Here is an 18,816-nt window from a genome sequence, read left to right on the forward strand (position 1 = left end):
GAGTGTTTCTTATATGAATATGTAGTTAGTCCTATAAAAAGAGGGGCCATATTGGACCTGGTGTTGAGAAACGAGTCTGGATAGGTGACTGATCTCTCAGTGGAGAACAGTTAAGGAACAGTGATCACAGCTGCTTAAGTTGTTATAGAAAAGGGTAAGTATTAACCGTGTGGGAGATTATTAAATTGAAGCAGAACACGTTATTAGAGTATTATTGAGGAATGAGGGAGAGTTAATTGGGACAATCTGTTTCTGGTTAAGTCCACATTTGACATGTGGAGGATGCTTAAAGACCAACTGCACAGAGCACAGGACAGAAATATTCCATTAGGAAGGATGGCAAGGTAATGGAACTTCGGATGTTGAGAGAAGAGGTAAACTTTATCAAGAAGGAAAAGGTTTAGAAAGCTAAAATCAAACAGAGACCTTAAAGATTATATTTAAAAAAAACAAGAAAAGAACTCAAGAAGTGAATTAGCAGAACCAGAAGGGGTCATAAAAGGTCCATGGCAGGTAGGATTAAAGAGAATCACAATACATTCTATAAAAACATCATGAGCAAGAGGTAACTTGGCATGAAGATGGCAGTGCGACGCAGCTCGCAGCGGTTACTCCGGTGGTGATGTCTGTTATTTGTCAAGTAGGGTGCCGTGCACAATCCTGATTTGATGGAGATGGACATGAGAGTGTAGAGGAACATCTGGTGAAACTTCTGAAATGCCTGTTTTGCTGCTGCTGCTACTGTGTGGTTCAGAATCTCCGGAGGAGAAGGCCCCGAGTCCTCGGCTTTGCTTGTTGCTTGGTGGCCGTGGCGGGGTCGAAGCACTCGGCAGAGGATGGTGCTCGGTGAGGCTGTGTCGGAAGGGCAGGTCGGAGGCTCGAAGTTTTCGGACGAACTCAGAGTCCGCTGCGGTCAGGTGCTTCCAATGGTGCTGCATCGGCAAGTTGGCGGCGCTTGGAGGTTCATGGCAGGGAGAGTTTCTCCCTTCTGCAGCCTGCATGAGATGATGAGTCTATCGGGACTTTGAGACTTTTTTTTACCGTGCTCATGGCCTGCTCTTTATCAAATTATGGTATTGCTTTGCACTGTTGTAACTATATGTTATAATTATGTGGTTTTGTCAGTTTTAGTCTTGGTTTGCCTGTGTTTTCTTGTGATATCATTCTGGAGGAACATTGTATCATTTTTTAATGCATGCATTTCTAAATGACAATAAATGAGGACTGAGTGTCCTCATAATCTAACTAGGAATTGGGTACGACCACTCAAGGATAAAGTGGGAATATGATGATTGGAGGTGAAGGACGTGGCTGAGGTACTAAATGAGTACTTGACACCAGTGTACTTAACACCATAACCATATAACCATGCAACAATTACAGCACGGAAACAGGCCATCTTGGCCCTTCTAATCCGTGCTGAACGCTTACTCTCACTTAGTCCCATCTACCTGCACTCAGCCCATAACCCTCCATTCCTTCCCTGTCCATATACCAATCCAATTTTTTTTTTAAAATGACAAAATTGAACCTGCCTCTACCACTTCTGCTGGAAGCTCGTTCCACACAGCTACCACTCTCTGAGTAAAGAAGTTCCCTCTCATGAACCCACATGTTTTGTGGGTTCTCGGATGATTGATGAGGCCAAAAGGGAAATGCAGATACTTCCGCAGGTGGGGTAGAAAGTGGCCGATGGGGTCAGAGAGTTTAAAGTTTTTAAGGTGGTTTTCTCTACCCATTGCCTATGTTGGTCTTCTATGTGTCCCAAATGCACAGACTCAAAGGTCTCAATCCTATCCTAAGTGCACAGCCATGGGAAATCACAAACCAGAGAATTCAAGGAGTTCACGAGGAAATTGCATTTTTTTCCAAGGAAGCTTGGATCATTTTGTTTAATCTTTGCCTCTGTCTGTCTGGTAACTCTTCCCATGACAGAAATTCGAAATGTAGTGCCTGCTTGGGAATCTGGTGCTGGGCGCATGAATCGCTTGGCCTAGTCAGCATTTCAGTGCTTCGAATATTGACCTGAGAAAGGACACCATCACCGGTTTGCTGATTCTTCCTGCGAATTCGGAGAGCATTGTGACGACAGTTTCGGTGGTATCTTTCCTTGCTGTGCCCATTGACCAGTGTACTTGACACCAGTGCATACCAAGGAGAAGGGTGTGGAGTGCAGAGAGATTAGTGTGGAGCATGCCAATTTGCTAGGGCATTTTGAGATAAAGAAGGAGGTAGTGTTAGGCCTCTTAAAGAATGTTAAGGTTCTTAAGTCCCTAGGGCATGTCATGTTTTACTAACTTGACTGAGTTTTTTGAGAAGGTGATGAAAATGATTGATAAAGATGGGGCTGTGGACTTTGTCTATAAGGGTTTTACTAGCATGTAAAAAAATTGCATTTTGGTTCATCCAAAAATTAAAAATGGATGGGATCATAATAAGTTGTCCATTTAGATTCCGAATTGGCTTGCCCATACAAGACATAGGGTAGCTGTCGATGGGACTTATTATGGCTGGAGGTCTGTAACTAGCGGTGTTCTGCACAATCTGCATGGGGCACCTAAGGTTTTAGATTATGAGAACACTCAGTCCTCTTTTATTGTCATTTAGAAATGCATACATGAGTTAAGAAATGATACAATGTTCCTCCAGAGTGATATCACAGAAAACAGGACAAACCAAAGACTAACACTGACAGAACCACATAATTATAACATATAGTTACAGCAGTGCAAAACAATATCATAATTTGATAAAGAACAAACCATGGGCACGGTAAAAAAAAAAGGCTCAAGTCCCGATCGACTCCCAATAGTCCCCGATAGCAGGTGGCAAAAGGGAGAAACTCCCTGCCAAAAACCTCCAGGCACCAACAACTGCTGATGCCTTGGAAGCAGCCGACCACAGCCGACACTGAGTCCATCCATCCGAAAACTTCAAGCCTCCGACCAGCCTCTCCGATACAGCCTCCCAAGCGCTTTTGACCTCGCGCTGGCCGCCGAAACAAGCAAAGCCGAGGATTTGGGGCCTTCTGCACCGGAGATTCCAGTTACCACACAGTAGCAGCGGTTCGTGTTACATATAAATGATCGAGATGAAAGTGTCAATATTGGGTTAGTAAGTTTACAGATGTTACAAAGATTGGTGATGTGGTGGACAGTGTAGAAGACTGGGAAGGTATACCGAAGGATATAGATCAATTGTGGCTATGGCTGAAAATGGCAGGTGGAATTTAGGTGCTGCACTTTAAGAGATCAGATGTAAAAGTACAGTGTAATGTAATTGGCAAGACTCTTAACGGTGTTATTGTACAGGAGGATCTTGGGGTCTAAGTGCATTGCCCTCTGAAAGTGGCAACACAGGTTGATAGGCACTGGGCATGTTTGTTTTTATTAGTCAAGGAATTAAGTTCAAGAGTCAGGAAGGCATGTTGCTGGTGCTGTGCTGCCTGTCCTGGTGATGCCTCCCTCCCAGATGCGTTGAACAACTTCTACGCTCGTTTAGAGGCGGAGAATGACGTGGTGGCGAGGAAGACCACTCCTCCTCCCAATGACCTGGTGCTGTGTCTTACCGTGGCCGATGTGAGAAAGACTATATGTAGGGTCAACCCACGGAAGGCTGCTGGACCAGACAATATTTCTGGCAGGGTGCTCAGAGGATGTGCAGACCAGCTGGCAGATGTTCTCACTGACATCTTCAAAATCTCCCTGAGCAGTGCCGTCATTCCAACGTGCTTCAAGGCTGCCACCATTGTCCCCGTGCCAAAGAAGTCTTCAGTGTCCTGCCTCAACGACTACCGTCCCGTTGCACTCACATCCGTCATCATGAAGTGTTTCAAGAGGCTCGCCATAAGGCACATCAAGACCCTGCTGCCCCCCTCACTGGACCCCCTGCAGTTCGCGTATTGTCCCAACCGTTCAATAGTCGACGCCATCGCCACCACCCTCCACCTGGCCCTCACCCACCTGGACAAAAAAGACATGTACTGTTCATAGACTTCAGTTCAGCATTCAACACAATCATTCCTCAGCACCTGATTGGAAAGCTGAACATGCTGGGCCTGAATACCTCCCTCTGCAACTGGATCCTAGACTTCCTGACTGGGAGACCTCAGTCAGTCTCCAACACCATCACACTGAGCACGGGAGCCCCCCCAGGGCTGTGTGCTCAGTCCACTGCTGTTCACTCTGCTGACCCACGACTGTGCTGCAACACACAGCTCGAACCACATCATCAAGTTCGCCAATGATGTGACTGTGGTGGGTCTCATCAGCAAGAACGACGAGTCAGCATACAGAGAGGAGGTGCAGCAGCTAACGGACTGGTGCAGAGCCAACAACCTGTCTCTGAATGTGAACAAAACAAAAGAGATGATTGTTGACTTCAGGAGGACACCGAGTGACCACTCTCCACTGAACATCGGCGACTCCTCCATCGAGATCATTAAGAGCACCAAATTTCCTGGTGTACATCTGGCGGAGAATCTCACCTGGTCCCTCAACACCAGCTCCATAGCCAAGAAAGCACAGCAGCGTCTCTACTTTCTGTGAAGGCTGAGAAAAGTCCATCTCCCACCCCCCATCCTCCATCCTCATCACATTCTACAGAGGATGTATCGAGAGCATCCTGAGCAACTGCATCACTGCCTGGTTCGGGAACTGCACCGACTCAGATCGCAAGACCCTGTAGCGGATAGTGAGGTCAGCTGAGAAGATCATTGGGGTCTCTCTTCCTGCCATTACGGACATTTACACCACACGCTGCACCCGCAAAGCCAACAGCATTGTGAAGGACCACACGCACCCCTCATACAAACTCTTCTCCCTCCTGCCATCTGGCAAAAGGTACCGAAGCATTAGGGCTCTCATGACCAGACTGTGCAACAGTTTCTTCCCCTAAGCCATCAGACTCCTTAGTACCCAGAGTCTAGACTGACATCTACATCATTTATTATTATATTGTAATTTGTCCTCTACTGTGCCTATTGTCTTGTTTATTATTTATTGTACTGCACTGCACTGTTTCATGCACTTTATGTAGTCCTGTGTAGGTCTGTAGACTAGTGTAGCTTCTGTGTTGTCTTACGTAGTCTAGTGTAGCCTTGTGTTGTCTCACTTAGTCTAGTATAGTTTTTGTGTTGTTTTGCGTAGTCTAGTGCAGCCTTGTGTTGTCTCACTTAGTCTAGTGTAATTTTGTGTTGTTTAATGTAGCACCATGGTCCTGGAGGAACAATGTTTCATTTTTACTGTGTACTGTACTAGCAGTTTATGGTCAAAATGACAATAAAAAGTGACTTGACTTGACTTGATGTTGCAGCTTTATAAAATTCTGGTTAGGTCACATCTGTAGTATTGCATTCAGTTCTGGTCACCCCATTATAAGAAGGAGGTGGAGGTTTGGAGAGGGTGCGGAGAAGGTTTACCAGGATGCTGCCTTGATTAAAGGGTTTGTGCTATATGGAGGGTTGGACAATTTAGAGTTGTTTTCTCTGGAGTGGGCGACCTGATAGAGATTTATTAGATTCTGAGAGGCAGAGATAGAGTACAAAGCTGGTATCTTTCTCTCAGGGTCAAAATGTCTCATACTCGAGGGCCTTCATTTAAGATGAGAGTGGGTAAATTCAAGGAGATGTGCATGGCAAGTTTTTTTTACACAGAGTGGCAGGTGCCTGGAATGCACAGCCAAGGGTGGTGGTGGATTTAAGTATGATAGAGACAATTAAGAGGCTTTTAAATAGGCTCATGCATGCACAGATAATCGAGGGATATGGATGTTGGGTAGGCAGTATGAATTAGTTTAGTTCGGCATTTAACTATCCCAGCACAACATTGTGAGCTGTTCTTGTGCTGTGCTATCCTTTGTTCTATGTCAAGGACACTGATCAATTCAATACTAAATTCAGGGTTTGAGGTTCTTGTCCACCATGGCAATACTAACAATCTTGGCTCAAATGCTTTACCGTTCTATACTTTATGTTTTAAAATGCCAATAGACCATCCAATGAAGTACCATACTTTGATGTGCTTAGAACTGACTTCCTCATATATAAATCAAGAGGAGCATCTTTGGTTCTTTTTTTATTTCACTCCAACTTTGGGTCACTCACCGCCATTGTGCACAGAATAACGATTGAAAATGTAGTTGTTCTCTGTAGACTGAAGTTGACAAATTTGTCTGCTAATACATCTCAAGTTAGCTTTAGGTGCTACCTAATTTCTATGTTCATGTAACTAGAAAAATATATCCGTATTTGCTCTTTAAGTTCAAAAAGTAAGAAGACATAAATTTTGGCTATAAGCCCACAGTTCTGAATACTAACTTACTGTGCAGTCTATTTTTATGAGATACAGTTGCACATTTCATTAAGATTAAATTGCTTCAAATGAAATTGCTGAGATTAATTATTGCAGTATTAGTTTCACTGTGATTCTGCAGTAGGTCTCCAATTACAGGGGAACTTGCGAAAGTGTTGCTTCATATCATGAAGAATCAAACATTACTCATCTACCTCTGAGTAAGACTGAAAGAAAAAAAAACCTTCTTGTTTAATTTTCTTTTATCTTCATCTTTCTGATCAAAAAGTCATTTTAAATACAAAATGCAAAATAAGAATTTATTATCTTATTTAGAAGCTCCCATGCTGAACAAATGGGATTCCAAAAGTGAAATTACTGATGGCTTATTTATCTTGCCAGTTTAAACTGCATCTTTTGCAATAAAAAAAACAACTGTGACCTAATAGCAAAGTGACAAAGCCAAGAGATTCGGCAGATGGTGGAAATCTTGTGCAATACACACAAGTATGCTGGAGGAAATCAGCAAGTGACACAGCATCTATGAGGAGAATAAATAGTCAACATTTCAGGCTGAGACCCTTCTTTAGGACTGTTTATTCCCCAGGTTCAGGAACAGCTACTATCCTTCAGCCATAAGGTTCTTTGACCAGCGTGGACAACTTCACTCACCTCAACTCTGAACTGATTCCACAATCAGTGGACTCACTTTCAAGGACTCTAAACCTCACAATTTACAAGGATGTTGCCTGGTCTGGAGAACCTGAGTTACAAGGAAAGATTCAATAGGTTAGGGCTGTATTCTGTAGAATGAAGAAGATATAGAGGAGATTTGACAGAGATGAACAAAATTATGAGGAGTATAGATAGGGTAAATGCAGGCAGGCTTTTTCTACTGAGGTTGGGTAGGACTACAACTAGAGGTCATGGGTAAAAGGTGAAAGGTGAAAAGTTTAAGAGGAACATGAGGGGAAAGTTCTTTCCTCAGAGGGCCATGAAAGTGTGCAGTGAGCTGCCAGCACAAGTGATGCATGTGAGCTTGATTTCAACTTTTAGGAGAAGTTTGGAGAGGTACACAGATAATAGGGGTATAGAGGGCTAAGTCGGTCAATAAGAGTAGGCAGTTTTAATGGTTTTGGCATGGACTAGATGGGCTGAAGGGCCTGTTGCTGTGCTGTACTTCTCTATGACTGTAACTCATGTTCTCAATATTTATTACTTATTATTATTATTTTGTATTTGAACAGTTTGTCTTCTTTTGCACATTGGTTGTTTGTAGTTTTTTCCATTAATTCTATTGCATTTCTTTGTATCTACTGTGAATGTACACAAAAAGATGAATCTCATGATAGCATATGGTGAGATATATGTGCTTTGATAATAAATTTACTGTGAACATTGAACTTTGCATAGATGCTGCCGAACTTGCTGAGTTCCTTCAGCATTTTGTGGACTATATATTGCAAATACTGAGCGCATGAATCCTTGGACTAAATTTAGTGCAAGTAGCTCCTGTCACACTGCTTCTTGAGTAAATGTACCACAAGATACGAAAGCAGGGATACTACTGACAGTTGATGTCTGGTCTGTCTAGAACTAACGAATCTACTGTAAATGAGGACATTGGAGAAATCCTTAAGGTGACCTCACTCATCTTGGCTAGGAAAGAGGAAAAGAAAATAGAAATAAGAATCTGGCAGCAGATGGCTGGCCCCTCAACCTTGGAATAAGTACTGTATATATCAGACAAAGATAGAATTGGACTTGGTTATGATGGAGTTGTTTAACACGGTGACTTTAATTGTCTTGTCTCATTTTGTCTCATTTATGAATATCAACCACCTGCATGATTTACCAAATAATGATTGGTATTCTGGGAATAACAGTTAGTGGCCTGGATTTGTCTGTTGGTCTTATATTGTAAGATCAATCAGGACCTTATGACATTGCACCTGCTGTGAACTGTCAATTCAAGGGTTCCCTGCAGTTTCCAGTTGAAATCCAGGTTTGTAGATGAGTCAAGGTAGATCATCAAGCACTGGGATGATGTGTGAAGGAGATGTGGTGTGTGCTAGAACACCAACAGCAGGAGTCCACATTAGTTTATAGGAGGTAGACTGAGCAAAGCTGAACAGCAGAACAGTTCTGAAACAAGAGAAAATCTGCAGATACTCGAACTCCAAGCAACACACATAAAACATACCCTTAAGGTTAACCTCCAGGTTGAGTCAGTAGTGAAGAAGGCGAATCCAATGTTGGCATTCATTTCTAGAGGAATAGAGTATAGGAGCAGGGATGTGACGTTGAGGCTCTATAAGGCGCTGGTGAGACCTCACTTGGAGTACTGTGGGCAGTTTTGGTCTCCTTTTAAGAAAGGATGTGCTGACATTGGAGAGGGTACAGAGAAGATTCACTAGAATGATTCCGGGAATGAGAGGGTTAACATAGGAGGAACGTTTGTCCGCTCTTGGACTGTATTCCTTGGAGTTTAGAAGAATGAGGGGAGACCTCATAGAAACATTTCGAATGTTGAAAGGCATGGACAGAGTGGATGTGGATCTCCCAGTGGCCACACATTTTAATTCCACATCCCATTCCCATTCTGACATGTCTATCCACGGCCTCCTCTACTGTAAAGATGAAGCCACACTCAGGGTGGAGGAACAGCACCTTATATTCTGTCTGGGTAGCCTCCAACCTGATGGCATGAACATCGACTTCTCTAACTTCCGCTAATGCCCCACCTCCCCCTCGTACCCCATCTGTTAGTTATTTTTATACACACATTCTTTCTCTCACTCTCCTTTTTCTCCCTCTGTCCCTCTGAATATACCCCTTGCCCATCCTCTGGGTCCCCCCCCCCCGTCTTTCTTCCCGGACCTCCTGCCCCATGATCCTCTCGTATCCCTTTTGCCTATCACCTGTCCAGCTCTTGGCTCCATCCCTCCCCCTCCTGTCTTCTCCTATCATTTTGGATCTCCACTTCCCCCTCCAACTTTCAAATCCCTTACTCACTCTTCCTTCAGTTAGTCCTGACGAAGGGTCTCGGCCTGAAACGTTGACTGCACCTCTTCCTAGAGATGCTGCCTGGCCTGCTGCGTTCACCAGCAACTTTTATGTGTGTTAGATGTGGCAAAGTTGTTTCCCATGATCGGGGAGCCTAGTACGAGAGGGCATGACTTAAGGATTGAAGGGCGCCCATTCAGAACAGAAAAGTGAAGAAATTTTTTTAGTCAGATGGTGGTGAATCTATGGAATTTGTTGCCACGGGCAGCAGTGGAGGCCAAGTCATTGGGTGTATTTAAGGCAGAGATTGATAGGTATCTGAGTAGCCAGGGCATCAAAGGTTATGGTGAGAAGGCGGGGGAGTGGGACTAAATGGGAGAATGGATCAGCTCATGATAAAATGGCAGAGCAGACTCGATGGGCCGAATGGCCGACTTCTGCTCCTTTGTCTTATGCTCTTAAAATGCTGTTGGAATTCAGCAGGCCAGGAGGCATCCACAGTAAAGAGTAAACAGTCGATGTTTTGGGCCAAAACTCTTCATCAGGACTCATGAGAATGCTCCTTATATTTCTGTCACCACATTACAGGAAAGATGTGATTGAAATGGAGAGCGGGTAAAGGCAACATTACTAGAAATGCAAATATTTAGCTATGAGTATAGGCTGAGGTATTTTTTGTTGAAGGAGAAAGTAGATTGAGTGAAAATTTAAGTGTTTTTAAAATTATGAGATTTAAAGTAATTGGTAGAAAGATAAGAGGGAAAAAAAGAAGGAAAATGTAATGTAGAGGCCAGCAGGGATCTGGAATTCATTGCCTGAAAAGTTGTTGAAGGCATAAACCCTCATCATTTTTATAAGTTATCGTATATGTACCTGAACATCTGCAAACCTAGTCCTAGAAGGCTGAGCAGATCTTTACTTTTGACCAACATGGATACAATGAGTCTCAGTAGTAAATTTTCTATGATTTTATCATTTAACAATATTGAAAATGGCCAATTTCAAACTCCCTCAAATAGGTGCAAAGTCAGTGAATGGCAAAGGAACAGCATTGGCTAAATGGATACCATGTGGTAGAAAACAGTGTAAACATGTTTGTATTATGATAAACAGGCTGCAACAACACATTATCAATTTGGATAAAGTTTCTGATTTAGTATTTTTGACCTTTAATGTCAAATGTAATTTCTTCATCTAAATATGACCATTAGTAAAAATACACATAAGTTGGTGAAATATTTGAATTTGATTACCATCTTACTCAATCTAAGATTAAAAAATCAGAAGGAACGGGCCCTTGATCACCTCAAGTTCAGGGAAAGCAAAGAATTAATTTTGCAAGAAAAAAATTTATTCTGAGTGCTTCCCAATATACTGTACATTTACTACTGAACGTAATGATCCTGTGACTGATATAATTGAAATAGTTTGAGAACTTCATGAAATACAAAGTACCTTCCAGTGTTTTAGAAAATATGACAAATGCAATGAACCAACGAGTCCATGGAAATGTCAGACATTTGAGTTAATGGATCACCACTCCCAATGTTCCACTCTTCACTCGCTCTCTATCTCATTACAACTCTGTCAAACACATGGGGTTGATTCAGCTAACAGGGCATCAGAGTTAATTTTGAAAGTTGGAACTAGTTTTGATATCAAAAACCATAGCTGCTTGAGGAAATCACCAGATAACAAAATAGCATTAAAAGGATCAAAGGAAAGAGCAGGGAAATGGAAAGAGAGTGGCCTCAGTCTGCACTTCCCACTGCCTCCGTAAAGCATTGAACATAATCAAACACCTCTCTCACCCTGGACGTCCTCCTGTTTCCCCCGCCCGCCCCCCCAACACCACCACTGGGCAGAAGGTACAGATGATTGAAAAAACGCACCACCAAGGCCGTGTTATGGAGCTGAATCTTACATAATCTCTCTGGGCCAAACTACCTCCATGACTGTTTTCTTATGACTAAAAAGGCATCCTTTTCTGAAAAGCCTGTTTAAATTCCTTTTCCTGCTCAATTAGATGGTTCTTTTAATTAATCTACACAAGGGAGAACAGAAAACAAAACAAATTGCTGGATGAAAACACTAGATCAAGCAACATCCGCGGAGGAAAAGGGTTAGTTGATTGGGGTTGGGAGTGTAGAGGGTGGATAGCCAATATAAAGAGGAGAGAGGGGAGGGTGATGCAAGAGCTGCAGGTGATAGATGTTCACCTGACAACCCCTATCTCAGCTCTCTCTCTCGTTCTCTATACCGGCCCCTCTTCCTCAATACTTACAGTCCTGATGTAGGATCTCAGCTGAAAAACATCAAATGTCATTTTGCCTTCACAGATATTGCCTGACTCACTGAGTTCCTCCAACAGCTGCTTTTGTGTCACAGATTAAATATTATCGAAGTATATACTTGGCACCATATACTAACCTGAGATTCATTTTCTTGTGGGCATTCACATTAAGAAAATGAATCTCGGTGGTATATGGTGCCATAGATGCATTTTGATAATACATTTACTTTTTTTCATTCCAGCATCTGCAATCCGTTGCATCTCCAGAATAAAAGAAAACATGTAAATGCATTTTCCATTAAATACACTCTATGATACAGACTAACCTCTCACACTGCAACTATTCATTAGACTCTAAAATGGTTTTTAAATAAATGTAAGCAATGCTGATGTTTTGCAGTGAAGAGGAAGAGCTGTAATTTGGAACAGCCATTATTCCTAATCTACAAAGTAATCACAAAGTACAACAGAGAATCAGCCTCTACATGAGTATTCTTGAATGTTAATGAAAGCATTTATAAGGAGTGGCAAGAATTCAGTAGAGATCAAAACTAGCCAAAGTAATCTGTAACAATTTCCCTTGCTTAATTTTTAAACATAGAACATCGAACAGCACAACATAGGAACAACCCCTTTAGCCGCGGATGTTGTGCCAAACTAATTAAACTAGTATTTAAATTCCTAACTGGGCAAATCCCTAGCAAAATACACAAAATGCTGGAGGAACTCAGCGGGTCATGCAGCATCTATGGACATGAATAAACTTTTGACGTTGCAGGCCTAATCTGCAGAGTTCCTCCCACATGTTGTGTACGTGTCGCTTTGGATTTACGGTATCTGCAGAATTGCTCCTGTTTAGACAAATCCCTTCTGCCCACACAATGCCTATATCCCTCCAGTCTTTGCAGATTCATGGACCCAACCAAGAGCCTCTTAAACACCTTCCCTACCTTTCCTGGCTGTGCATTTCAGCTATCTACCACTCTTTGTGAAAAATAACTTGCTATGCACATCTCCTTTGAACTTGCCATCTCTTACCCTAAATGCATGCTCGACGCACTTGGCACAGATGTGGCCGTCAGGGAGGCTGGGAGTCTCCTGGACGTCCCACATTAGACACCCATTACAGAACACCAGCCCCACAGACATACTTCCTATTCCTATTCTTCACAAGTAACTTACCTCGCCTTAACCTGTTATTGCTAAAGTCCTGTTGAGCCAAAGCCCTCCTACTCCCTCTACTCCCTCTACTCCACTATACACCTGCTCTATAAAGCTGTCTTCTTTTAAAAACCTTCCAGTCGGTCTGACTTGCTGACGTCCTCGCGCTTGTGCAGTTGTGCCTCGATCTTTTAAGCTTTTAAAATAAATTTGCTTTGAACTTTGAAATTATAAGCAACCGATATATCAAGATGACAAACATTAAATATTAGAAAATGGACAAATTCATTCATTTTTATCAATTTCACTTGTTTGCACAAGGGACTGCTGTTGCTGGAAAATGAAACAAAAGCAAACTGCTGGAAGAACTCCACAGGTCAAGCAGCATCTGTGGAGGAAAAGGGATGGTCTATGTTTTGGGTCAAAACCCTGTATAAGGATAGCAGTTGTAACATTTTCTTTTTGAGCCATTTATAACTTTGCTTAACCTACATTCAGTATATGATGATCTCAAAAAAAAAAACAAGTTCAGGCATGACTAAAATCTATCTTGGTAAAGGGATTACTCATTTTGTTCTTGCACCAAATTTTCCTTGTGCTCAAGACTCTGGAAGACAGCTACTCTTCTGCTGTTACACCTCAGCCATTTTTCACAAATGTATCTCAGCCGTAATAGCAACACATTTGACCAAACTGAAGAGGGCACTGCCAAAGATGAATCTATCCACACCTCCAGTACTTATCAGTGGATGGTCATTTCACATCATCAGATAAAGTGCCTTTCACTGAATCAATAGTTGCTTTTGCCATCTTGTTACAGATTAAATAACTTTGGGACTATCAAGGTTTATGTTGCTATGTGGATAAGGCTGCTGAGGCAAAAGAAAACTAAATATTATTATTTTAAACCATTGGAGCCAGAAAACACTATGAACACAAGAGATTCTGCAGATGCTGGGAATCTATAGTGATACGCATGGGTCCTGATGAAGCATCCTGGCCCGAAATGCATCTCTTCATTCCTTTCCATAGATGCTGCCTGTCCTGCAGAGTTCCTCCAGCAGTTTCTGTGTGTGTTACATTAGCAGGATGGCCCAGCAGTGTAGTAGTTACCACAGCACTTTACAGTACCACGACCTGGGTTTAATTCCCTTTGTGCGTATAAGGAATTTGTACTTTCTCCCCGTGACTGTGTGGGTTTCCTCCGGGTGCTCCAGTTTCCTCCCACAGTTCAAAGATGCACCAGTATTTTATTTTTAAGCTTAAATAAATCAACAGTCCACCATTTTTTTGCATGCCTTTTTAACACTTTAACTGAGTTGGTCTTGAAAGAGTCCAGTCATGAATTATGGACGGTTCATACTTGCACTGATCCAGGTGGCCGAGAATAGTTAGCACTGCATTCCTAAAGCTAGAATAGTGGCTTCTTATCATGAGAACACTTGAAATTGCCTTTTATAATTTCCTCAGCTAGATTAACTGTTTTTAAAAAATTAGTTATTACGAACGATCTAGTTTGTATTATCTCCGGAACCATTAATGTCCTGATGTGATTGAATGGACTGTTTGGAGTTTCAACAATCTTCATATCACAATATTAAATACAGCAAGAAGCATCAAATGCCAAATAGATAATTATAGATACAGTCATCTCACGTGATCAGAAAATGTATTAGCAAGTATTATCTTGTCAATTTTATATTACTATAAGAAATCTCAGTGACGCATACACAACAACAATCATTTTCACTTTTAACCATGCAATTGCCAAAGACAGTAGAGATGGCTGTGTATCTGAAGGGAGTGAATGCAAAAAGGTAAGGATTTAAATTGGAGTCATCTCTAGACTCGGTCTCACAAAAACCTAGTGAACATTGGGGCGATGAGTGAATGAGTGTAAATGAAGGTTATAGCAGAAAACTGAGCTTTAGTCATCCAATACTCAACTAGATGAAACCTTGGCACATTGAGGAAGGTAACAGTACAGAGACAGTGGAAGTGTTGAGAGAGATGTTGAAGAAGTAGAGCTGTCTGTCATCAGTGACGGTGTTGAACTTGACATATTGCCTTCAATCACTGTGGCGTTGCATATACTGTATATGGTGTGTAATGGCAGATAATTTGGGGACAAAAATGATGCATGGATTTGGTGATGGCATGTACAACAGTTCCTAGCCTTCAAAGAAGTTCTTCATTGGTTCAAGATGCTTTAGAACATGCTGAAAAAATGCATAAGGAACCATACAAATGGCATCTCGTCTTCAACAGTATATCCATTATCAGCCATGTGACAATTTGCAACTGTGTGGTGCTGCTAATCAGTGCCATAGGTTTTTGATTCTTTATCCTATTATTGCCACAACCCCTAACTTCTCACCCTTACATCATTCACCACAGCAAAGCTCATACCTTTGTTAGTACTGTACGTGCTTACTCTAATTTTCACCCATTTCCTTCTGGGCTGTACTCCTTCCCTTCCCCCCACCTTCTTATTCTGGCCTCTTCTCCCTTCCTTTCCAGTCCTGATAAAGGATCTCGGCCTGAAAAGTCAACAGTCATTCATTTCCATAGATGCTGCCTGACCTGCTGAGTTCTTCCAGCATTTTGTGTGTGTTGCTCTGGATTTCCAGCATCTGCAGAATCTCTTGTGTTTGTGCTTACTCTTATTTTTGCTTGTCTGGCTTCAGATTACCACCCACCCCCAACCCAGCCCTCCAGAAATATCAGTGAATTCAAATCTCTTTTAGTTATATTCTTTTTTACATCAAAAAAAAATTAACTTGCTCTTCACCTTGGTATTAGGATGCAAACACATGTAGTATTAAATGCTCACACAAAACCTGGAGACACTAAGCAGGTATGACAGAAAAAGAAATATGTTAACATTTCAGTTTGAAAATCCTTCAATCAGAACTCGAAAAGAGAGTAAACAGGTTAGAACTAAATTGAAATGAAGAGTGTGTGGGGCATTGGATAGGTCAAAAGGAATAGTTGAGATAAGGTTGCCGTGCGCATAAAACCTTCTATCAAATGGATCAACAGGATAGTTAGATGGTGATAATACAATCAAAGAAGTATAATGATTTGTAAATAATAGGATGTGGTACAGGTAATTGAGAGAGGAAAACTGAGGTGATATTTCAGGTGGATAATTTACAGTAGAAGTAGTTCATCCTGATACAGATAGAGAAAGCGAGTTACCTGAAGTTGGAGAATCTGATATTGAGTCCAGAAGGCTGCAATGTACCTAAATGGAAGATGAATTGCTGTTGCACAAGCCTTTACTGGGCTTCTGATAACAGAGACAAGCAAGTGAGAGCCAGAGTGATTTGGAATGGGATTATTACTCTCTCCCCGCCATTTAAACCCTTTAATTGCAATTACACTATTTATCCCCTTACTTCACTGTTTCACAGATATTTAGCTTGTTCTATTCAACCCTCCCCAACTTTTTTTTTCCAAATTCAAAACTAATCTGTTTTCTCCCTTTCTCAGTTTTGATGAGGGGTCTTTGACCAGAAACATTAATTCTGGTTTTCTTTCCACAGGTGCTTCCTGACCTGCTGGATGTTTTTAACAATTTATGCTTTGCATTTCATTTTTAATAAATTTCTGACTTGCATAATCTGTTTTTTTATTATTTTCAAAAGATTTTTATACTCAGGTTCAAATACCACCGATGACTCTTTGCAAATTTCTACAGATGTAATGTAGAGAACATTCTACCTGTTGCATCACCATCTGGTACGGAGGAGCCACTGCACAGGGTTAGAAAAAAATGTGGAAAGTTGTAAACTCAGCCAACTCCATCATGGGTACTAGCCTCCCCAGCATCGAGGACATCTTAAGGAGTAATGCCTCAAAAAGGCAGCATACATCTTTAAGGGCCCCCATCACCCAGGACATGCCCTCTTCTCATTGCTACCATCAAGGAGGAGGTACAAGAGCCTCAAGACACACACTCATCATTTTAGGAACAGCTATTTCCCCTCCACCATCAGGTTTCTGAATGGACAATGAATCCATGTACAGCACCTCCCTTATTTTTGCTCTCTTTTTGTTATGACTTATTTAATTTTCTTATTGTAAATTATAGTTTTTCTATTATTATTATTATGTATTGCAAAGTACAGCTGCCACAAGACAACAATTTTCATGACATATGCCAGTGATATTAAATCTGTTTCAGATGTATTTCTCCCCTAACTTTCCCCTAGTTTCTGTAAGCCTGTTCATGGAGGAAGGCATTGAATATCTCATGTCTTTACAGCAGGAGTACATCCAGTTGAGTACAAACATCAGAAGGAACACACATCACAAAACAGCCCATTAAACCATCAGTCAAGTAACACCTGCCCCACCTGTGGCATTGTCTGTGCATCCCATATAAGACTCATTGGTTATCTCACAAGCAAGTCAGACTTGTCTGAAGGAAAAGATATATGCGATCACACCTCCTCTTCCCCTGGGATCTCTTGCTGCTTTAGGGTACAAGATTTGTATTTCACTTTCTGTAACCCACCTCCTTTTCAACTTCATCTAATACTGCAAGATAAAATACAAACTTTGAACAAAGTTTTGGTCATTTGTCCATAACTTTTTTATTTAGCTTTTGCCCACACATTCGTGAAAACCTGGGCTCAACTTTTCTTATTAGAAGTACTATGTAAATTTTACTTTTTGTTGTTTTGTTCAGGCATTCAAAACTTAATTCCTCCTACTCTATATTGTTAAATCATTACCCTCTTGTTAATGCTTGTTGAGATATCTAAGCAGGAATAGTTTTTTTCCAGTAGATTAAACAGAATTTTTACCCATTTTGGGTAACTTTTAATCTTCATCCCTCCCCCCCACACTGCAGATTGTCTTGGGGCATATATTCAAAAATTCACAGGGAACTCAATATGTTAATCTGTGCAATTTTCTGCTGTTTGGAAGCTCAGGAATGCAAACAAGAATCTCTAGTTTAAACTGAATGCCAGACCGAGTACTTCTAGATAATGTTGCGGCATTCATTGTTGAATTTGCTGACTTTTCTACCCAGTAGAATGCAGTGATCATTTTCTACACAGAACACACTTATAGGATCACATACCAAAGTTTCCTACCAGTTAAACATTAACATCTGACAAGTTAAAAGCAATTAGTACCCGTTATATTTTGTTCCTCATTTGTAGCCTTCAACTGGGGAAAAAATAGAGAATTGTGTTTCTGGCAGTAATTTACATTATGATCCAATATGTTAACAATTTTGCCATTAAAGTTTCCTGCTATGTTTAGGATGTCAACATATAATAAGCAAGGGAAACCTTCGATATCAGTGAAACCTTACACAGTGAAAAGTTGATATGCTGAGTAAATACACAACTTACACCATTAACCCATGAAAATCGTAAAGTTCTTCAAACTTTTCAATCTCTTGTGTGTTTAGATTTTGAGGATAATTACCCGTAAGATTTGAATCCTTGCTGCTGTACCTCTTCATAAGTCTGAAAATTGTCCTGCAAAAGTTAACTTTTACCAAAGATGCATCTTTTTGTTAAACTGGCACAGGAAAGCTGTGAAGTTAAACATTCTCTGCAACTCACAATAATGACAAGTAAGTTCTAACTGTTGAAACAATATATGCTCAAAACTCTTACCTGTGGTCAAAAAAGATGAGGTATATTGAATTTTCTTCAAGGCTAAGGTTAACAGAGCTATGTCAGCTAGTATTTGCTCTGCTTAAGCTGATGTACTAGTCATGTGCTCACACCGTCCAATGTCTAGTGACAGCTGCTTAGGATCCCTCCCCTCCCATTCCAGACATTTGTCCATACAAGGCAATAAAATGTTGACTGGATTGCTGCCAAATAGCTTGTTGTACAATGGATTTTGGCATATTAGTCCAAGGAGATCCACATAAACAGATAAGATGCCTTATATAGTTGAAAATACCTAGTGTAGCCAAACTAATACTTGTAATGCTGAAATATACAACAGTACTTATCTTCTGCTGACTGATAAAATACCAATATGTCTATTTGCTTTATAAGGATATGGTATAATTATGTCAGCTTTATTAAT

General features: G+C 41.2%; 1 protein-coding gene across 1 annotated transcript in view; it reads right to left on the reverse strand.

Annotated features, from left to right (window-relative positions):
• The window catches only part of LOC140187107 (myosin regulatory light polypeptide 9), a 30,700-nt gene extending 12,197 nt beyond the window's left edge, over nucleotides 1-18,503 (reverse strand). The window contains exon 1 of the mRNA XM_072242064.1: nucleotides 18,393-18,503. The gene's annotated coding sequence lies outside the window, so the exon portion shown is untranslated. The remainder of the gene's footprint in view (nucleotides 1-18,392) is intronic.
• Nucleotides 18,504-18,816: the final 313 nt, after the last annotated feature.

The sequence above is a fragment of the Mobula birostris genome, chromosome 2 (genome assembly GCF_030028105.1).
Source record: "Mobula birostris isolate sMobBir1 chromosome 2, sMobBir1.hap1, whole genome shotgun sequence".
Classification (NCBI taxonomy): Eukaryota; Metazoa; Chordata; class Chondrichthyes; order Myliobatiformes; family Myliobatidae; genus Mobula; species Mobula birostris.